We start from the raw sequence: 23,805 nt of genomic DNA, 5'->3' as shown, positions 1-23,805 counted from the left end.
ATCTGCTTCTGGGAAGGTTGTATAGACAGACTTTCCCCTACTCGTCCTACAAAGCTCAACCAAAAATCCTGGACATTAAATAGAAACAAAATTCAGAAGATTCTGGAAGTTGGAAAGAGAAGACAGTCTGGATGGGGACTTTGGGAATGATGGGGGCATGGTTCCCTGAAAAGTATTGATCCAGATTCTTGAACCCAGTGAAAATTCCCTTCAGGAATGAAGAGGAAACCAAGACGTCCTCAGATGAAGGAAAATGAAGAGAATTTGTCACCAGCAGAGTCACCCTAAAAGAATGAATAAAGAAAGTTCACCCAACAGTGTTTAAGGAGGGGTTGGGGGTTGGAAGGAAGTGGGTGTCATTTAAAAGGGCAACACAAGGGACTCTTGTGATGATGGGAATGTCCTGTGTTCTTTTTTTTTTTTAATTTTGTTTGTGGGGTATTGTTTTTGTTTTTGTTTTTTGAGGAGGTAATTTGGTTTATTTATCATTGGAAGAAACTGGATAAAGGGTATTAGGGTCTCTCTGCTGTATTTCTTAGGGCTGCATGTGAAACTCCAATTGTCTCAAAATGAAAAGTTTAATTAAAAACGAGTGACCCTCAGCAAATTGCTCACTTCTCTCAGCCTCAGGTTTTCCCATCTGTAAAATGGGAAGTCACTTTTTTCCCATTTGGGGAATCATAGGAGGATCCCCATCATGTAAAATGGAATTATCAGAGCGTTGTGGTAGGTAAATTAAATAAAACAAGACAGTTCCCCAGAAGAGCCCCTGACATGTAGTAATTTCTTATGATGTGTTACTGACAATTACTAGGACCACTTTGTGCCAGACAGCAGCCAAGACTCACATGGTTCTCTCACTGAGCCCCTGCAACCATCGGGGAGGCAGACGCTATCAGGATGGCCATTGCACAGACGGGAAGACTGGAGCTTCAACAAGTTGCCCAAGGTCACACGGCTAAGAAGAGGCACACAGACGGTTTGAACCCAGGCCTCCCTGCTCCTTCTGCCCAGGTTCTGATCCACTTGGCCGCATAGCCCAGATGTTGGTTCTTCCTCCAGGAAGAAGTTATTTTTGTTATTTGTCCCTCTTCCCTTCACTGGATTAATGATCGCAAAGACCCCTGGAGTTTGCCCTTGACAGGGAGAGGCTGTGCCCCACACCCCTGTCCTGTCCCACCAGCTGGCCAGAAATTCCAAGTTTGGAGGAAATCGGGGCAACTTGAAAGCGGGCAGACAAGAAGGCAGGCTGGGGTCCCGGAGCCTATGACAAGGGATACGAAAAGAGCTAGAGAATTTGGCTAAGGTCATAAAAGTTCCCCTAGGGGCTTACCGGGTGTGAGCCGGAAAGAGACCAGCGCTTAAACCCACATCCCCTACTTGCTGATCCTGTGACCTCTCTGAGCCCCAGTGACTTCACAGGGAAACAGGGCCTGCGTTGGCACCTGGGGGTGGCGTGGGGGTGGGGCTCTGAAGACCAGAGGCGGTCCCAGCAGTAAGCACATGGCACTATCGTTGGTATACAGTCGGCTCTTAATAAATGTTCTCTCCTGCTCTCCTCACTGCTGGCTGATTTAAGAGGTATGATCCTTACTGCAGGGCTCAGTATAAAGTAGTAGGGGAGGAGGGATGAGCTGGGCTGTCCAGAGGGGTCCCTTCCCTCAGGTTTCAGGGCAGGGGGTTCCAGGTCTTTTTGATAAAGTCAACCGTTCAGCTCAGGAAACGAGGATTTAGTGACAACAACAATAATAGTAAAAATAGCCACCTAGGCAGACACTTAGCGCTATTAGCAGGCTAGTTTATCAGCAGAACACCCAGCAGGCATTAACTAATTAAAACTCCTCCAAGGCAAGCCATTATTGATTTGTGAGGAAAGATAAAAAGACCGCCAGTGGAGGTACTTAGGTCCAGCCAGCCTGAGCAATGAGTCAGTCTGAGCCACTTTGTTTAATGATGGCTCTATTCTCAGGTGCTGGGGGCACTGCCCCGGGGGCCTGGGAGGCTGAGACTCCTGGATGGCCTTGGACCCTCTGCACCGTAAGTTGTCGTCAACCACAGAGACAAGACGGCCAACCTTGTCTTCCAGGGAAGGGGGAGAAAGGAGGTGGCCTGGGCCAAACCATGGTGACAGTAACACTACCTACACAGTAACACACGAGCACTGACTACACGGCAGGCAGTGCCTTAGGCGTTTACTTAGGTTATCTCGTTTAATCTGAACAACGCCCCAAGAAGTAAATGTCATTATGCCTGCTTTACAGATGGAGAAACTGAAGTTCTGAGGATGAACTAATTTCCCCGAGGCCCCAGAGCTGGTGAAGGAAGAGCCGTATCTCAGGATTTCTGGAGGGTCTTGCACAGACATGCTCTCCTTTGGTCCTAAGGACAAACCTCTGTGCTGGGGCCTCGATCTCCTCCTACAGATGGAGAAACCGAGGCCCACAAGGAGAAGGGCATTACTTATGAGGGCTGGGGCCAGGTCACAGTGCAGGACTGTCTGATTCCAAGCCCACTTTCCTTTTTCCCCGTGGACCCTGAGACAGACAGAAAGAGGAGCTCTGGTTCCCAGAGGAAGTTTTCAATGTTGAATTTGGTGTAGAGAGTTGGTGATCAATGCTGTGGACGCTGGTGCTGGGGCCAAACACAGATTCAGTTCCCTAGTGGGCCCGGGTGCCCTGGTCTCCTCCTCTGTGTCTATGTCTGTGTCCAGGGAATTCCAGAAGAGTCATTCCAAGTCCACCGCCTGCCTTCACATCCTTTCTCCGCCCTGCGCAGTTGGTCGGGCAGGGAAACAAGTGCTCAGGCCCAGGCAAGGGGCTGGTCCACCCCTGAGCGCAGGCCATCTGACGTCTGTCCACGGCCCAGGCAGGATGAAACCCAGACCCACACAGCCAGCACCCTGGGATCCACGGCCCGAGAGAAGGAGATGGAAAATAAACAGGCTGCCAACCTCCTGTCACTTCGTGCTGTGTTAGGCACTTTCATTTAATTCACTCTCACAACACAGCCAGCGTGAGATTACCGCCCGTGTCCCCACTGAGTAGAGGAGGCAGCCGACCACCCGGGGACACACAGCTGGCAGGTCAGGGAAGCAGGCTTTGGACTCAGTCTTACCTCCTCCGGAACCCACATGCTTACCTGTGGCATTGGCCCACCTGCCCTGGAAACAGAGGGTGCGGCGTTTACTGCTAATAATAAAAGCTAACACTTCGAAAGCCCTATTCTATGCAGTGCATGGCTCTTTTATGTAATCCCAACAACAAGCTTATGCAGGAGGTGTTACTGTGCCCTTTTCCTGGACGAAACATTCAAGGCAAAAAGGTGTATAGCGTTCCCCATGAGCCTGGCAGCAGGATTTGGGACTCAAGTCTGTCTGACTCCAAACCCCAGCTCTGACCCGCTCTGCCGGTACCTGTTTTGTCTTGGTTCCTGACACGCGGAGTCTCCGGCTATTACCTGTCTGTGGCCTTCCAGCTTCTGTCCTGCTGTTCCTGGCTTCAAAATCGCGTTTCCCCATTCGAAGCTGAGTGTCATCATAGCACAGGAGTCAAAGGGCCTGGGGATTAGTGTTTATAAAAGCCTCCCCAGGGGACTCTGATGTGCACCCCAGGTGCTCTTTCTGGGCAACTCTATCTGGTCTCAGGTCCCTCCTCCCATGGCCTGTCCTCCCCTGGACCACTTCCTTCTGGATGTCTTGGTTATATCACAAGTCAGGGCTGTCAAAGACTCCATAATGAAGCGTTGTGGAAGTTATGGCAAACAGAGGCACAGAGAGGGAGAGTCATCGCAGGGGGAGCCCTACTGTCCCCCAAACACACTAGCATTTGCCACCTGCCAGCCCTTGCAGGTACCTTGAAGTGAGAGAAAGGAGGAAGGCAGATGGGGCCGAAATAGCACCCTTATTACTTACTGATGGAGCAGGGCCTGGAGGGTGTGGCTTAGATCCCGGGGCCACATGGGATGCTATCCCCTTCCACGCGTCCCTCTAGGGCAGGGCTCCCCGTGGAAGGGCTCATGTCCCCATGTTCCCAAGAGACTGGGAAGAGGAGGGGCTGGGCTGCACAGACCCACCAGTCCACAGGTGTGAGGGGCAGCTGGCGGGGGCGGGGGGCACTGGTCCGTGTCCCCCGCATGGAAGGCAGTGGCAGGAGTGAGGTGACACTTGTGTGTCCTTCATTAATGGGATGTTCCAAGTGGCTGCTTCATAACCATCTGTGCGGTAAAAGAGCATGTCTGCAAATCGGGAGGGTGATGCTTGCCCTCCCAGGTCAGATTCCACGAGGGTGAACCAATTCTGCTAAAATACGCTGCCCTACAGACACTTTATCAGGACAGTTTGACTTGCCTTCTGGTCCTGGTTGAGCTGTATGAGTGACCTCAGACATGCCACCTCTCTGGACCTCCACCCCCTCATCTGCAGAATGAAGAGAATCATAAAACACGGTCCTGTGATGATGGATGTAATTAACTTGATTGTGGTAATCTTTTCACAATGTGTATATATATTAAATAATCATGTTGTAAACCTTGAAAAAAAATAATAAAACACGGTCCCAAGGATGCAGTGAACAAATGGCCGGGCACATGCCGCAATGTTCAGGAAAAGTTCGGGGCTGCGCTTAGGTTTCAGGGCTCTGTTGTTCCCCGCTCCGTGCTGGTGCAGTGGCAGCGTCTGGTCGCCTTCCCCTCCCTGGGGCCAGAGGGCTCAGCCTGAGCGAGCCCTGGGATGCTCTGGCCCCAAACCGCCCAGCCACACCCCTCCTCCCAGCTGTGGCAGCGCCACTTTATAAAGCCGGCGGGCGCTCTCCACCAGAGCAACGCCCCAGGCACAGGTTTTCATCTTGCAGCCATAAAGTGGGATCAGGGAAGAATTTACAATCGAGGCTATAAAGTAATAACAGCAAAGAGGCTATTTCATTGGGTTCAGGTGGAGGTGAGCGAGGGGTTCAGAAGTTCAAGACTTCCAGGCATTTCCTGGCGGCTGATAACCCTCCCGGGACGCTGAAACCAGCTGGTGTCCCAGCCGCAGAGGCTTCTCGAAGACCAGATAAGGGGGGCCATTGTTCCCGGTTCTCAGCGTGGACTGATGGACACCTGTCGGTGCAGGTGGTGCCCCAAGACAGGCGCTGGGGGTGAGATGCCATCTTCTTGGGCCCTCACCTGTCTGCCACCCTCGGAGGACGTCCTCTCTGGCTCCTGCCTTACTCTGAGCAGGTAAAGGAAGGGGCAGAGCACGGCCAGAGAAGTCAATCATCCCCTGCCATGTGGGGTCTGACAGGCCTGGGTTCATGTCCTGTCTCCCACTTACTGTCTGTGTGACCTTGGGCAAGTTCCTCCACCTCTCTGGGCTGGATTCCTCATCTGTCCACGGAGAAGGCAACGCCTCCTGTAACTGAGATTATAGCCTGGCACACTGTTGCGTAATGAAAGAAGCTTTTTGGTTTTTCCCTTTACCATCCTTCTCTTCCCTCCTCTGGGGCCCTCCACCTTCCCAGGACCAGGTAACCCCTATTTGGGGTTACTCAAGTTTTAAAAAACAGAGTTGAGTGTCAATGGCAAGACAGATTTGGTGGCATGGTTAGTATAGCCAGACACATTACCTATAGTGTTCAAAACTTCTTTATTGCCACAAGAGTCCAGCAGTATTTTTGGGACCCTTTAGGTCAGAGGTTAGCAAGTGATGGCCTGTGGGAGGAATCTGGCCCCCTGACTGTTTTTGTAAATAAAGTTTTATTGGAATACAGCCACGCCACGCCCATTCATTTACATATTGTCTCTGGCTACTTTTGAGCTACAAGGGCAGAGTTAAGTAGTTGCTACTGAGACCAAAAGGCTTTGAAAGCCTAAAATATATACTCCCTGGCTCTTCCACACATTTGCCACCCCTGCTCCGGCAGCTGGGGGGGTCTGAAACTGGGGTCTGTGCTCAAATCCACGGCCCACCCTTTATTTTATAGGAGAGGAAGCTGAAGGTCTGAGACTTACACCCACCACACAATGGTGAGATGGCTTCTCAGGGTCAGGGTACAACGTGGTGAGCTCAGTATGGTTCTGTTCTCATCCAGGGGTCCCACCGGTGGCGGTGGCCATTGCCCGCCAGACCCACGGCTGTTCAATCATGTGTAAAATGCTCTGTAGTTGGTGAAGCAGATTCCAAACCTCTGTTCCCTCAGTCCTCAAGCTATTCTCCTGGCAAGTATTTGTGTCAATAAAAGTGAAACGAATGAACGGACAATTTTATTTTATTTTAGAGGGATCTTTGAAGTTCCCATGACCAGCATTGGCAGGTCCCAAACTCAGAGCAACGCCCCCTGCTCCCTCCTGGCTTCTCCATCAAGCTCAGAGCCTTCAGCGTCCCTCTGCACTGGAGACACAGGCCAGAGCCAGCTGAACACATGAAGGTGATGGGGCTGGAGACCCCAGCCTGTGATCTAATCCATCACCCCAAGCTCTCTGTCCGGGATTCTCCCCTGTTATGTTGTGGACCCATCAGGCCTACACTGGCTTTACCCGCTCATCATGCACCAAAACACAGAGTTTTACAGAACCTCTTAAAGATACTCTGCTGAGTGAGTCATTTGAGAGAGAGTGTTCTCCTGTCATAAAAGAAGTTGTGTCGGTGGTGTCCCAGCGCTGGCTGATTGAATCTGGAGCTTTGGCTGGTGCACGTGTACCCTTTCTCCTCCCACACCCACCAAACTTAGGAGGCAGCTCATCCCTGGAGGGGAGGGGGGGAGGGGGGCCCTTGAAGGTCTCCCAGATGCCCTGAGCAAAGGGGTCCAAGACAGAGCTGGAGTGAGCATCTGTTTCTCTGGACTCCCTCTGGGGAGTGGGGGTTGCTGCATGGGGCAGAAGAGAGGGCAAAGGCTATGGAGCTTGAAGGACCCAGGTTTGAATTCTGAATTGGTCACTTGCTGTGTGGTTTTGAGCCTCTTCTAAGGCCTCTGGGCATCCCTTTCTTTGTCCATAAATGAGGACAATGAAGATTCCCCCATTGACTCAACTAATGTGTACAAGAGTTTCTTCCAGATGCCAGCAGCTGCTATGTGGATTAAATGCAGTAATTCCCAGGAGGATCTGGGTCCAGAAAGTACCCATTTGAAAGCTATTTGTATTCTTGTTCTTGTTCTTGTATTCAGTCCTGGCTTCTTGACCTTTCCCTTCTCTGGGGCCGTAGAAAAGATCTATTTGTACAGAATCTGAGATGGGAGTGCGGGAGAAAGGCGCGATGGACAGGGGTCTAGAGACCCTGCCCTGGGAGGGACCAGGGCTGATGAACTGGGGAAGATGAGGCTTGCGTGGACACAATCCCTTCAGCCAGTGTGCTGGAGGGGGCATGGAAAAAGGCAGAGACGGGCACAGAATGGTGGCCAACACAATGGCCTGGATACCAAGTTCCCATCTGCCACCTGGGGTCTGTGCACTTTGTGTGGCTAATTGACCAGGGTCACAACTGTGCATGTGCACCAGGGATCGTCACAGACTCCTAGTTCATGGGCTGCTGTCGAGGCTATCCGAATGGATCCTGGCATGTGGGAAGGGTTCCCAGGTGTGGGTGTTATTACTCTAGGGGCTTCAAGGGCAGAGCTTTGTGCAGAGGGCAGGGAAGGGCAATGGTTAGTTACACGGACATTCTTGGCCTTTGGGTCAGACTGTCAGGGTTTGAGTCCTTGATCTGTTCCTCGGCAGCTGAATAAGCAGGGAAAGGTAACGTTTACTTCTTCAAAACCAGATTCCTCAGCCATAGAAGAGGCACATGCTGACTTCATAGACTACTGGAGAGGTTTCGGAAAATACTTAGCACAGAGCCTGGTACATAGTAGGTGTTCCATAAGTGGTAGTCATGATTATTGCTCGTATTAATAGATGAGTGGGTTGGGAGGTGAATTTCAGTTCAGCTCAATGAAGAGCTCTGGATGGAATTCCACTTCTAACAGTTGTGGTTAGGTTGCCTCGTCAGGTCATGAGTGCCCTGTGAATGGCAGCATTCAAGCAGGGGCTAGGGGATCACTTGTCAGGATGGAATGGAAGAAATCCATTAGGGAGGGGAGGCTGTATTAGATCATACCCAAAGTACCTTCCAGCTGGAAGAGAAGCCTCATTATTAAGGCACATTGGCTTGTTCGACCATAGAGATCACCTTGGGATGGTATTTTCCCTAACTGTGTGAGGCAAAATATTAACAGGTGTCCTGAAAAAATGTTCTAGTCAAGTAAATTTAGAAAGGGCTGCATACTATGACCCACTTTAAAAAGTCACATGCATGTCAGCAAATTCAAGGCTCTGAGAAGTCCTGCAAAAACAAAAAGCTTTTATTTTGTTTGGTTTTTAAGTAGAGTCACTCCCTATTCAGATATTGCAGGGCAACTGTGTTCAGTAAAACATACTCTAAAAACATGGATCTAGGAGAATTCACCTCTCTTAGGCAGGACCCACATCTCCAAGTTGAGGTTAGATGGCTTACTGAAGTTGGTGGTCCATCTCACCCTGAAACCCAGACCCTCTCAGAAGCTCCTGGGCCAGTGAGCTTTCCTCTCCAATACCGTGTCATCCCCAAGAAGACTTGTATTTGTAAACTGTCAGATCAGTTCTGATCTGGCTTCTGTTACTGGTTCCTATGAAAGATGGTGAACCCGGGATACAGAGGAAGTGTCCTGCTGGTTGTCCTTGCCCCTTAAAAAGGCATTCAGCTGCATGGGGTGGAGTTCAGCTCCCTGCTGTCACTTCTGCACTGGTTTTTTCCAGAGGCTTCCTACCCCTTCTAATTGCTCTGAGCCCCCAGGGCAGGTCATCTCCCCATCACACATCCCCCTGTGTGCACATAGCCAATGGCAATGAAGGAATTATGAGACCTACATAGGAAATTGCTCATGATCTGACTCCCCTCCTGGAAAGCAAACTTGGAGAGTGTCTCCGTCTTGTTTGCTGCTGAATCCCCTGCACAGAGTAGGTGCTCCGTGAATGCTGCTGAATGAATGAACATCTCATGCCTGATGGTCATCTGAAAGTTGAAACTGAACTTTGCTTTAGGGCCGTAAGTGCAATTTCAGAGATCACATGCTGGATAGTAAGATAACTTTGTCCTGGGCTTGATTGCATCAAGGAAAGTTCAAGAAATGTTCAAGGAAGGACCCAAGCCTGGAGAATCAGAGGGCCTGGGATTCCACACCCACGTGCTTCTTGACTCTGTTCCAGTCAAGGTCAGCTGCTGCTTTCCCACGCCTTCCTTTCTGCCTCTGGGATTTTGTTCATGCTGTTCCCCCACTTCTCTCTGTCTCTGTCTCCATCTCGTGTCTGTGTCTCTTTCTCTCGGCATTCTTAGGAATCCACCCCATTGTCGTGAAACCTTTCCCGACCCCTCAAAGCATACACTCATCCTTCATCCTTTCCTGAACTCCTTTGGCAGAATTAATTTCACCACACTTTTAGGCCCTTGCCTTGGGATTAAACCATTTCATTGCCCATTTCCCCAACCAGATGCCACCTTTCCTGAAGGCCATGTGTCACACCTAGTTCAGAGTACAGCACAGGACTGAGGACACTGGAGCTGAGCATGGTCATTCTCAGGACTGCTGATGGAATGCTTGCTGTGTGCTAGGGATGTGCCAAATGGCCTCACGCATCACCTGCTCCAGCCAGCAGTTCTCTTACCACCGCATCTTAGAGATGAGGACACTGGGGATGACAGAAGCTCGCATGGTTCGTAGAGCTGGGACACAGCCCAGGACTTCTGGAGTCTGGACACTTAACTCCTCACGCTCAATGAGTTTAATCCACAGGGACTAGCGGGATGAGGCCTGACCTCTAGTTTTTTCATTTCTCAGATGAAGTGGACCAAGGTTAGGGTCACTAAATGGAAAATGCATCTATTGGAAAGAGTAATGGCTTTGGAGAGAGATGGTCCTGATTCCAGACTTGGCTGCATCACTTACTGTCCTTTGGCCTCTCTAAAAACATGGTTCCTCTTCTGGAGAGTGAAGACCAACCCCTCAAGGCCACAGAGATGCTTTGTGGGAGGCGTTGCACCCAGTGCCCAGCTCACGGGGAACACCTGACACGTGTTATTCTTCCCGCCTCCTCCCCTTTAATGCTTTTAGCACTTCTTAAATCTTTATCTGATTTTTTGATTATGATCATTGCAAATTTGAGGAGTTAAACAAATCTCCAACTCCTAGCATATGGCAAGCATCCCACAATGGTTTGTGAATTGATCCAATTTATGTTCAGGGGAAACGTCTCGTGGGATTTCATCCAAATGTAGGGTGATGGAGGCTGAGAGATCCAGGTTCAACTCCTGCCCTGCATCTCCCTCACACTGACTCTGTGCCCCAGGGCAATTCATCAGCCTCAGGGAGCCTCAGTTACCTGCACAGTGGAGGTAAGAGAATGCACCCCTTTGGGTTATTTTTACCCTTTCTTTTCTCCTCCCAGCTTTATTGAGTTATAATTGACATATAACATTGTGTACGCTTGAGGTGTACAACGTGACGATTTGACACGTATATTGCAAGATGATTGCCACAATAAGGTTAGTTACCACTTCCATCACTGCACGTAATTACCACCTTTTTTCTCATGGTGGGAACATTCAAGATTTACTCTCTTACTGAATTTCAGTCTGTAATACAGTATTGCTAACTATAGTCACCATGCTGTACATCAGATTCCCCAGAGCTTATTTATCTTATAATTTGTACCCTTTGAACAATGTCTCCCCAATTCCTTCATCCCCAGCTCTTAGCAACCACCATTCTACTCTCTGTTTCTCTGAATTCGACTTTAGATTCCACCTATGAGTCAGAACATATGGTATTTGTCTTTCTCTGTCTGACTTACTTCTCTTAGCATTCGTTGGGTTATTTTAAGACTTAAAGGAGACAATGTATATGATGTCACTTATGGCTAGAATCTGAAAAAAATGATACAAAGGAACTTATTTACAAAACAGAAAGAGACTCACAGACATAGAAAACAAACTTACAGTTACCAAAGGGGAAAACAGATGGGGAGGATAAACTGGGAATTTGGGATCAACAGATACACACTGCCATACAGAAAAAAGATAAACATGGTCCTACTGTATAGCACAGGGAACTATATTCAGTTATCTTGTAATAACCTATAATGGAAAAGAATCTGAAAAAGGATGTATATTTATATATATATATAAAACTAAATCACTTTGCTATACATCTGAAACAGTAAATCAACTATACTTCAATTAAAAACGACTTAAATGAGATAATGATGATAAAGTAATTTATATAATGCCTAGCACATACTAAGTGATAAAAATAGTTTTGAGAATAATAGTTACTCTCATTTGCATGCTAATTAGTCAACGTGGAAGAAACCAATGTCCGAGAGGTCAGGCTATTTGCCCCTGATCACCCGGAAAAGTCTAGGAAGGGTAGACATCGGGAGCTGGGGCAGAGCTCAGTGGTAGAGCGCATGCTTAGAATGCATGAGGCCCTGGTTTCAATCCCCAGTACCTCTATTTAAAAAAAAAAAAAAGGTTGGCATCAAGTGCATTGTCCTTATTTGCACACGCACCACCCAAAGGCAAAAGGGAATGCCTCAGTGAGTGTTATTCATTCATTCAACAAACATTTATCAAGTGCCCACTGTGCACCAGGCACTGTGGTGTGAGCTAGAGGCACACAGTCCACCAGGGCTTAGTCCTTCCCTCAAGGGGCCTCCTGCATTCCCTGGCTCTGTTGCTGGAGGACCCCCGGACATCTTGTCTTCGTGGAAGGTGTCCTTCCCATGGCAGAAGGCCATGGACTCTGGGGCCTGAATAGGGCTACCTGTCTGACCAAGCAAAGCCAGAGATGAGGCCAGGTTGTGGGCAGCACCTCACTGGGGCATCGCTCATTGAGTGACGTTGATGTGATCCCCAAGGCTGTGGTACCCGAGAGGGATTATCCACTCCTCCCTTCTCATTCAACAGATGCGGACACTGAGATCCAGGGGTGTGGTGGCCACTGTCCAGATGCATCCAGCAGGTGAGGAGAGCATGGCTGTGAATCCAGAACCTTCCTTTTGCTAGCCCAGGACCCTCTTTCCTCTGCCCAGGGCTGCATCTTCCCAGAGGGCTTTGGAAACACCCCGGAGAATGAGCCCAGCTGTGAGAGTAGTGACACAGAGAACAAAATCATTAAGTGGTTGCCTGCCGCCCCCTCCCCTAATCTGGGACTTGTGACCCTCCAGTCCCAAGTGAGCATCAAGGTGATGAAATCATCACACCTGTTCCCTGGAGAGCAGTGTGCTCTAAGCTCTGGGTCAGGTGGCTCAAGGAGGGAAGATTTCCTCGCCTGTGATGGAACAAACTCATTCTGGGTTTAACCTCACTGGAAGTGCTCTCGGGCAGCATTTCCTACCGCTGTGGAAGGGAATATGAGCCCGTCTACAGAAAACAGTTTGCATCGGTGGGAGTTTGTGAGCTGTGGGTCCAGGGACTCTGCGGTTGAAGTCTGATCTTCGCTTGGGGTGTAAAATTCCAGTTTATCAGCCTCCCTTTGAAAAAGTCACAGAGGTGGGCATTTTCCTTGCTCTTCAAAAAGGTAAATGGACAGAGCAAGTCTGATTGGGGAAAATTGGTTGGGAGATGCTGGCCCTCCCGTTAACCTGAAGAATCACAAAAGGCTTCTGTGGTCCCCACGGTGGGAGGCCTGCGGTGGGGGGTGGGGGATGGTTCTTAGCTTTTTTGAACCATAGACTCTTTTGGCTGCCTGGCGAAACTCCTGGCCCTTCCTCTGAATGATGCTTTTAAAACTGATGAAATAAAATATAGCTTTTAATGGAAATTAATTATACTGAAATCCAGCCATTAAGATAGTAAAACATTTGTGATACTCTATTTTCTTTATTAATCCATTGGATATTTTGAGGCACCTGCAGGTCAGAGGTACTGTGAATACACCATGCTGTAATTTGCTGTCTGCAGTCTTAATGGAAGGAAATGCTTCATTTTAGTTAGAGGTTCATGAAAATACAGGTGCACACGCCTACGGGATGTGGATGAATAATAAGAAAGTAGTCTGAGCCAAAGGCTCAAAACAGGTTGGTGTTTTGAATAAATTGATTGCAGTAAGGTTAAATGGAAAAGGACTAGATAATACCCTTGCTTGCTTTACGAGATCATTTTTTCTCACTCTTTTAAAAACTTTTTAACATGGTAAAATGTGTTAAATATGTATTTTGTAATAAAAATACCCTTTTTTTCGAGCTTAAGAGGGAATTTATACTTATTTTTCCCTCTGTGAAGCCACAGCTAAGGTGTAAGTGTTTTCTTTAGTTCTCATGTCTGGGAATATATTATATCCTGGGGTGGGGGGAGAGAACCCCCTATAAGGAAATGATCTCTTGAAGGCTAGATGCTCCCCCCGCCTGCCCCCTGGGAGATGGTGTGGGTCAGAGGGAAGCCCTTTGGAGTCTGAAGCTCAACTATTTACTATGAGTGACCATAGATTTTGCTTGAGCCTCATTTTCCACAACCCGTACAGTGGGGATTATAACCCAGACCCCACGGAGATGTGATGTGGGTAAACGCAGCAGAGGCTAAATAAATATGAGTCCCCTTGAGGTCCTATAGCGGTGCACAACCTGTCTAGCTGTGTGTGATGGCCCTCAGTACCCTCTCCTTTATCTGCAAGGCTTCCCCCCCCAATTTTACTGGGGTACAATTGACACAAAAAAATTCTATGTATTTAAGGTGTACAACGTGATGGTTTGATACACATATAGATTGTGAAGTTATTTCTGTGGTTAAATTAGCATATCTATCCCTCACATAGCTTTTTTCTTTTTTCCTGTGTGGTGAGAACACTTAGGGTCTATTCTTTTAGCAAATTTCAAGAATACAATAGAGTATTATTAACTATAGTCACCAAACTGCACACAACGTCCCCAGAACTTACTCATCTTAGAACTGAAAGCTTGTACCCTTTGACCAAGGTCTTTCCAATCTCAACCTCCAGCCCCTGGTAATTATGGTTTTAGTCTCTGGTTTTATGAAATGAACTATTTTTTTAAAATGGAGTTACTGGGGATTGAACCCAGGACCTCACGCATGCTAAGCACGCACTCTACCACTAAGCTATACCTTCACTCCCTTGAGTCCAACCTTGTTATATTTCATTTCACACGTAAGTGAGAGCATACAGAATTTGTCTTTCTCTATCTGGCTAGTTTCACTTAGCCTAATGTCCTCCAGGTTCATCCAGTTTGTTCCAAATGGCAGGTAATCCTTCTTTTTCATGGCTGAATAATATTCCATTATATGTATATATGTGTGTGTATACATACATACACACACACACACACACACACACCCCATATCTTCTTTATCCATTCATCTGTAGAGAGACACTTAGGTTGTCCCATCTCTTGGCTATTGTGAATGATGCTGCCATAAACATGGAGTGCAGATATCTGTGTGAGATACTGATTTCATCATTTGGATATCTACCTGGTAATGGGATTGCTGCATCACATGGTAGTTCTATTTTTAGTTTTTTGAGGAACTCTTCTAATGTTTTCCACAATGGTTATGCCCAATGTACATTCTTACCAATAGTGCACAAGGGTTCCCTTTTTCCCACACCCTTGCCGATGCTTATCTGTCGTCATTTTGGTAATAGCCATCCTAGCAGGTGTGAGGTGATATCTCATTGTGGTTTTGATTTGCATTCCCTAATGATTAATGGTGTTAAGTAGCTTTTCATGTACTTGTGGATCATTTGTGTGTCATTTTGGAAAAATATCTTTTGAGAACATTTGTCCATGTTTTAAATGGGTTATTTGATTTGTTTTTGTTTTTGTTTTGGTATTGAGTTGTAAGAATTCCTTGTATATTTTGAATATTAACCCTTTATTGGATATATGGTTTACAAATGTTTTCTCCCATTCTGCAGGTTGCCTTTTAGTTTTGTTGATGGTTTCCTTTGCCATGCAGAAGCTTTTTAGTTTGATGTAATCCCATTCGTTTATTTTTGCTTTTGTTGCCCGTGCTTTTGGTGTCATACCCACCCCCCCAAAAAAAATTACCATTGCCAAGACCAATGTCAAGGAGCTTTCCCGCTATATTTTCTTCTAGGAGTTTTATGGTTTCAGGACTTACATTTGTCTTTAATCTGTTTTGGGTTGATTTTTGTGAGTGGTGTAAGAGAAGAGTTCAACTTCACTCAAGTTTCCAAACACCATTTATTGAAGAGACTATCCTTTCCCCTTTGTGTGTTCTTGGCATCCTTGTCATAGATTAGTTGACCATATATGTGTGGATTTATTTCTGGGCTCTCTATTTTATTCCATTGGTCTAAATGTCTGTTTCTATACCAGTACTATGCTCTTTTGATTACCGTAGCTTTGTGATATAGTTTGAAACCAAGAAGTATGATGCCTCCAGCTTTGTTCTTCTTTCTCAAGATCTTTTTTGGCTACTTGGGTCTTTTGTGGTTTTATATGAATTTTCGGATTTTTTAAAAATTTCTTTGAAATATGCCATTGGAATTTTGATAGAGATGACTGCAGGATTCCTGGTTATCCAAGGCTCTGGTAGTAGGTTGTATTTATTGGTGCTACATGATTCAACTGAGTAAGTCCTTACTGAGACTCTATGAGGAAATGTAGATGCACCAAATTGGGAGCTCTGAATGTGGGGGTAGGGGAGTACAAAGATCGTAGAGAATATTTTATTTACGTCTCCTGGAAACTTTTAAAGTTTTTAAATCTAAGCCTACAGTAGCTATGATGTTCTATGATGTACTATGTATTAGATATTCCAGGGGCCTCTCTGTGCCTCAGGGATAAGACACTATTAGTATTCCTATTGATAAAATAGGGATTTTATCAATAATAGTGTCTACCTTCTAGGGCTCTTAGGAGAGTTCGATGAGTAATATTATAACATGTTTAGAATGGTACATAGTGCTGTATCAGAGCTTGCTAGGTAAATATATAGTCACTTATCTGTGTAGCATTTTTGCAAAGTAGGTTTATGACTTCCAGTTGCCAGATGAGGAGACTGAAGCTTGCGCCTGAGATTGTGGATGTGATTTTAGGGAGAGAGACTCTGCGATCTCATTTTGATCAGTCAGGGGAGCCATCGCGAGTCTCAGAACCTGCAGGGTGCGTGGGGTTGTCTGTGCCACTGGGTGCTCGCCTGTGCCGTACCTCTCTGCCCTCATCCAGTGTTCTCCCACCCCCACTCACCATGTCCACCATGCCAGCCTTCCTTTCATTCTTCAAAAATGCTCAAATGTTTTCCACTGCAGAGCCTCTGGACGTGCTGAACTGTACACTCGGTTCACTGCTCCAGGTCTTCTCAGGCTGTCTTCTTCTGTTCACTTGGCTCTTGGCTCAGATACCTAGGTCCCATGGAGGCTTTGCCTGGCCATCACAACTTAACTAGCCTCTCTCCCACTGCTCTCACACCACCCTTTTAAGATCTTATAGTTCTCCATAAATTACATTTATTTTTCTTTGCTTGGCTCTTATCTGTTTCTCCCCATCCAAATGTAAAGTTTCAGTTCAGCAGAGAATTTGCTCATCACAGTTTTCCTACCTTCAACCGGTGCTTTGAATAGTGTAGATTCTCAAATATTTGCTAGTTGACTGAGCACTCCTCTCCTAAGGGGCTGTTACAGCTTCAGCTTCCATGCACATATTGTCAGGGAGCTCATTCCTTCCTGAGCCCATCTGTTCTGCTGTCAGTGGCTTTGACTGTTAGACAGTTCCTTCTTTAACTGGATCAATTCTGCCCTCTTGATATCCAGAGACTGTCTCTTCCTATCACCTTTGGAGGTGGATTTCAGTTGGTGGCCTGATTTTCGGTTTGTCAAAAGATTCTCCCTTTCCTTCCTTTTTCCCTTTCCCATGGCCTCTCATTTAAGACGTAACAATGGAGGTTGTCCCCTAGGATCTTCCAAAGGTCTCTGCAGATGACTGTCTGCACACAGTTGAGCGCAAATAAGTACCTGTCTTAACCAGAGGCGTGTAGCCGAACAGAAAGCCTCTCAGTTTAACTTCAGCCCAAGAATGAGAAGAAAACGTAGGTAAAAGATCGATATTTCTAGAGGCTTCTTGTGCCATTAGTAGATTTCCTGTGGGGGTGAAAATGTTCAGTGGTCAAAGTCTGAACACACTGAGTTTCACTGATTTAAGCTTTCCTGTAGATCCTGGTTTCCTTCCTAGAGATCTTGCCAGAAACTTTGAGATGCAGTGGGCTCTGTGATTCTCTATGAGGAAGTCACAGTTTATGAATTTCCCAAACCCATTCATCCCAGGAGTATGTTCATTCCATACCCATAACATCTCACAAACCACGGATGTCCACGGCTTCTGATTTGGGAAATACTTTCCTAGATGTTTCTTTAGCTTTTCTAGCTAAGATTTCATGGTTCTGGAGAGGAACCTTCTGAGGATAGAACACTTTTCTCCTACAAAATCCACAAGGACAGGCCTGCTTTGCCCACATCTGATGAAGGACCAGGTACCTGGATGGAGCTTTAAAATTTTTCCTCTTTGCCCATCGCCGTGGGCAGCCATCTTCCTTCCTTGTCCTCTCTCATCATCCCCTCCCCCAACCATGTTCTCAGTTTATGATCCCCTCTAAATAACATCTCAGGATTCTTGGGGAGATAAGGATCACCAGGTAATTGTTTGAAAGCTGTAAATGACTTAAATTGGTTAGGATTCTAATTACCATGAAATGGCTTTATTGCCTTTTGGTGATAAAGGGGCTGTAACCTTCCTCCCCTGGGGAGTACAGGTCCCCACCCCGAGGGTCACACAGCGGTCAGAGCCCTGGCAGCTGGGAAAGAAGAGAGAGGCCTTCCTCTCCCAGCCTCCCAGCCCCATATTCTGGCAACACCTAGGAGCCTCCTGGACTGGGGGTGGCCACTGCATTGGGGCCTCGTGGGCAACTCCCCACCCTCTGTCACCCCATGGACTTCCTGGGGACCTTGGCAAGGCCCTGCCACTCTCTGCCACTTGTCTGCAAGGACTACTCTTCTGGCCCACGTGGAGTCATGGAACCCAGTCCTGTTTATTTATTCTATTGCCCAGAAGTTTCCCATGGTTGTGGGGTACTGTGGGGAGAAGTCTATACATCACTAATTATAATGCTGGATTTATTCATTCATCTATCCCTCCATGATCAAGTATTTATTGAGCATTTACCACATGCTTGGCAGTGTGCTAGAAAGGAAAACAGACTCAATGAATACGGGGAGGAGTGTACACACACACACACACACACACACACACACACACACACACGCCATTTATACATTCATAGTATAAAGAAAAGTATATATATGTTTAAATTTTGGTATCGCAAATCTGAGTTGAAGTTGGACCGTTGCTGTGTGACACTGAGTAAACTGCATCCCCTTGGACACTCAGGTTGCATAGATTCTGGAACTGGGGTGAGAATGAAAGCCTTTGGCACACAGCAGGCCCTCAACTCCTGGGGGCCACGATTATCATAATAAAGGCACACAGTGCTGTGGGAGGGAAAAGGAGGAATCATGATAAAAGGTAATCTGTAACTCATCTTTGATACCTATCCATAAAGATACGCATGGAACAGCCGCCAGCAGATTCAGAGCAATTCGAGGATGCTATTACTTCGAGGAGAGATCAAGGCCGAGGAGGAGTGGAGCCTTGAAGCCTGAGCAGAAATCCAATCCTCGGGGAGAGGGGAGGGCATTCCTAACCAAGGAAAATGCGGGACAAAGGGCGTGAGATAGGAAGGTGCTCTGTGTGTGTCAGGAGTCTCAAGTGACATGGAGTGGTTGGAACGTAGGGCTCGTGGAGGGCTGTAGGAAAGAGGCTGGAGAGATGCAAGGGGAAGAAGGGACTTGGGGAAAACCTAGCCCTAAAGTTCTTTGCCTTGACCTTAAACTTCTCTCCCCCTAACTTCTGTGTTGGTCCTGATGCTGCCCTCTGGGGCACTGGCACAGCGCAAGTCTTTCCTCTTCTTCCAGACAAGCCCTTCAAACATTGGAACGTGGGGCTAGATCGCTTGGGATCCCCGTCTGTGTCTCAAACATCCCTGGTTCTTTCACGTGAGCCTCCGGAGACCTGGTTTCAAGAACCTGTCCCCCTATGCCTCCCAGATCTGTAGGTGAGTTTGTTTGCTGGAGTAGTATAAAGCAAATCCCAAACATCACGTCTTTTCATCCATAAGATTTTAGTACGCTTCCCTAACAAAAAAAGACGTAAAAAAAAAACCTGACCATGTTATTTTGACAATTAACAAAATAAAAAAAAGTTTCGATATCCTCTATTACTCCATCCATATTCAGAGTTCCCTGAGATTTTATTATTTAAAACAAATCAGGGTGCAAAAAAAGATTCATATATATATATTTTATTATTATTATTTAAACTTTTTATTGAGTTATAGTCATTTTACAAAAGATTCATATATTGCATTGGCTTGTGGGATCTCCTAAATTTCTCTTACTCTGTAACTGTTCCTCCCCGCATCTTTTCCATGCTATAGATTTGTTGGAGAAACATAATCGTGTTTCCTGTTGACTCTCCCATAGTCTGAGTATGGTTGATTGCTTCGTGGTATTTAATTTGTTCTATCTTTTATACTTCCTGAAATAGGTAGTTCAGTCTGGAGCATGACTGGAGTCAAGTTCAATTTTTTTTGTTTTAAGGGACGAACAATTCACAGATGGTGTCGTGTACTTCCTACCGCCTTACGCCAGGATTCACACAACAGAGGACTGCTTCACTCTTAGTGACATGGAGGCCAATGGGTGTTCAGATAGTATTAGCCTAATCTTCCTAGAGATCATCTCTTCTGAACAGAGTCCAGTTTGTCTATGAAGCACCGAGAAAGGAATGCACTGCTCCAGCTGTTGCTGGATTATAGAGGAGTATCACCTCCCTCAGTCTGTACCTCATACTTCTATTCATGCAGCCAAAGGCTCCATTAACTCATTCCAGGGCTGCAGCACATTGCTAACGTCCACTGAGCTCACTTTGAATAAAGCACCCAAGCCTTTTTCTCACGGGCTATTGCTAAGCTGTCTCTCTTTCTTCATGAACTTTCCTGTTTATTTTCTTGGTCCGAAGTGAACCTCATATTTATACAGGTAAACCTCATATATCTTATACATATATAATATTTATCTATATACTATATTATTCAAAGTGAGTTTTCATTTTGTCTCAGCCAACTCTTCAAGGTTCATTTCCATTGTGATTTTGTCATTATAGGAAGGCTGATAGGAGAAGGGATGGCTGAGAGCCTTGATTTTCAGCTCTATCTCTTTATAGATGAAGAAAATGAAGTACAGAGCAATTTCCTTTCTTGAATTAAGTTGCTCATGGTCATGCGTGGTGGGGTAGACTGTTACCCTGGTGACCCCCGGTGAACCACACTTCCGGATGTTCACTCTATTATGTAGTCCCCGCCCACAAAAGGGATTGGCCATGAGATTCTATTTGGCCAATGAGACATTAGCAATGTCAGCAGAGGTGCCATGAGCACTTAGGTACTCCTCCAATGGCTGGGAGCACAGAGTGATGCAGTTAGAGAGAGACCAGAACAGCTGTCCACTACCTGCTGCTCCATGAGCAAGGACAGCACAGGGCCGACCTTCTTTGGAGCATCGGGAAGCTTCAGAGTCTTCTATTGAAATCCATTGGTTTAAATATAAACTCAAGTCTTCAACCTCAACTTCAAGCAAGTGAACTAACAAAGATCAAGACGTGCTTTTGAGGGCCTGGAAGCAAAGACAGAGATCCCAGATGTGATAGCATGTTTTGAGCATGGCTTGGGACACACAGGGTGATCTAAACCACGCCAGATCCATTCTGTGGTCACAGTGCTGGAAGATCCTCATTAGGACTTTAGTATAAATAGCTGGACATCGCTCCTAGGAAGCGCATCCTGCCCTTGGGAGTTGGCTGAGTCTAAGTTTGCAGAGAAAGCTTCATTGAGTTCTCCTTCCAGGAGAAGGAGTTCTGTGAATTCTGCCATCTGCAGCCAACCCTTTTGTTGTCTTCCTGCAACAATGCTTGGGTTGCAGAACCCACCCAGGTACTGGCTGAATAGGTGCCTGGATTGGGTAGATGCCTCCTGTCTAATTACCCCAAGGAAGATTTTGGGATCTAGCTTGGCAAAGAAGAAAAACGCAGCTCCCAACATCCTTATTCCTGTGTTCGTGTGGCATTCCTTAGATTTGGGGGCAGATTCGGGTTTTATGGAGCCTGAGGTTTCTGCAGTTCAGAGACCTTTCCAAAGCAAGAGAATGTAACCTTACGAATATTAAATTCAGTCCTCCATCTCAGAAGAAGCCCGTGCAGAGGAGGAGCCCTGAAACTTAACCTTCATAGCTTTTCAGTAAATCCATCTCTACTCCCACTTATGCAACCATTTCTTTAGCCAGAGTGTTCTTTCTCCTACTTCTTTGCCTCTTAAACTCCTACTCCTAATTCAAGGTCCATGTCGAATGCTCCCTCCTCTAGAAGTCTTCTCTGGCTTCCCTGGGCAGATTGAGTCACCTCAGTATGGTGCTCCCACCTGGCTCCATTTAACCCATATCCTCCCAGATCTAATGTTCTGCGTAAATGTCTGTCCGCTTCTGTTGGACTGTCCACTCTTGAGGTTGGTGACTGTGTCTTCTTGGTTTTGCTTCTCTGGGACCCAGAGGAGGACTCTGTGTTTCTGGGGTGGTTAAACCCTTGTTGAATCTTGGAGATTAGCTATTCCTTTTTCAGGCTCAAGGTCAACTAGTAGCTTCTTAAAGCTTGAACATGCCTGATGTGGAGGAGAAATACTGAAGATAAATTGTGGTCAGAGGTCATCCTTTACTGCACACACACACACATGCACACATGCACACACACATGCACTCCCATAGACTCACAGCTTCTCAAGATGCTACACAGCAGAGCTCTGCTATAAGAAGTAGAAAAGTCTTTTGGTTGAAGAGGTGAGTTTCTTCTGCTAGTTCACTGCATCTAACTCCAGATCAAGGGAACCAAACAATTAGCTGAAGTGACTCAGCCCTGAGGGGGACCATTCTGTTAGCCGTGACCGCAGAGAAAGATTAGTAAGTAATACCACCCATTTGGAACCTTCCTTCAAGGAGCCTGAGGCTCACAGTGAACACCCTTATTAACCCTGATCTCCATCTTTCTTGGGGGGAAAGAGGTCAGGGCTTATTTGAACCAGTTTCCGACCAGGACCCTGGGGACCAGAGAGGAAGTGAGTCAGTGTCTCTTGCTAACTCAGGCGATGAGTTGGACTCAAACCCTGGCTTTCTGAGGAACAAAGACCCTCAGAAGTGGAAGAGGCCCCAGGAACCATCTTGACAAATGTTATTTTACAGATGATGAATTGAGTTGCAGACGGAGAGCGAATTGGTCACTGCCACGCCTGATGGGGATGGGACCAGGACTCAGGCTCCCCGAGTTCCTTTATACTATGAAAGCGTGAATAAAGAGCACCCAGAGACCTTATATGGAAGAGGTTAAGTCTGACCTGAGACCCGTGAGGGGAGAAAGAGGGAGAGGCAGGTGACCTGCCACTCATCATCTCCATCTTTTGGGGCTCGTTATCTTTTAATCGTGTGCTTCTCCTCCTCTGTGTCCAAGAAAGAGAATTTGTGTATTTGGTTGCTCTTGGCTCCCAGCCTGGTTTTCAGAGAAATCAGGGCAAAGGAGATAGAGTCATGGCTCTGGATTCAAAAGGCCTGCGTTCCAGACCCAGCTCTGTGCTTTCTAACCTTGTCACCCTGGGAAGTCACTGTCTAGGAGCTTTCTAGGCATATACAGATTGTGTGTGGGTGTATGTGTGTGTGCACGTGCGTACACACACATAACAAATATTGAGTGCCTACTATTCAGCAGGCCCTGTTTTGTTCACTGTTTTGGGAAGATAAGAGTGTACAAATCAAATAAGATCCATGAACCTCATGGAATTTGCATTCTACTGTTGGGAAATAGACAATAAATAAATGAATGCATAATATGTCAGGTGTTGATAAGTAGTATAAAAATTAAACAATGGGATAAGGGGAAGGGAATGACAGGATGTATGTGTGTGTGCTGTTTTAGATGGGATGTTCTGCTCTGAGGGTAGCTCTGTGACTTCTATTTGAGTGGAGACCTGGTGAGAGTGAGGGAGTGAGCCAGGCAAGCAGCTAGAAAAGGATGCTTCAGGCAGAGTGACAGGAAGTGCAAAAGCCCTGGGGCAGGATTGTATTTGGCATCTTGGAGCTGCAGCGGGTAGGAGGCCAGTGAAGCCGGAGCAGAGAGTACTGGCGAAGTGGTGAGAGCCACAGAACCTTCCATGTTGGCCACAGGGAAGATTTTGACTTTATTCCACATTAAACAGAGAAGAACTTGAGGGTCTGAGTCATGATCAGACTCACATTCTCCCAGCGTCTCTCTGGCTGCAGAGTGCAGAATAGAGCCCAGGTGGGGCCAGGTAGTTGCAGGAGACAGTGGGGAGATGATCGTGGCTGGCATCAGGAAGGTAGACTTGGATGCTGGATTTGCTGCTTGGTTAGCAAAGATATCAAGAGAGCTGGGAGGATTTAAGCCTGAGCATCTAGAAGAAAGGTGTTGCTGTGTGCTGAGAGGAGGAAGGCTGAGGAAGATGCAGGATGGGTGGGGAGGAAACAGAGTTTGGTTTGAGACGTGTTAAGTTGTAGATGACTATTCGACATTCAAGTGGAGGTATTGAGAGAATTCAGGGAAGAAATCTTGATGAGATGTTCATCTGGGTTTAAGGTAGATTATAAATATGGCCACACACTTTGAAGCTCTTCCTGT

Source organism: Camelus bactrianus, chromosome 12 (assembly GCF_048773025.1).
Source record: "Camelus bactrianus isolate YW-2024 breed Bactrian camel chromosome 12, ASM4877302v1, whole genome shotgun sequence".
Taxonomy (NCBI): Eukaryota; Metazoa; Chordata; class Mammalia; order Artiodactyla; family Camelidae; genus Camelus; species Camelus bactrianus.
This window is presented reverse-complemented; position numbering follows the sequence as displayed.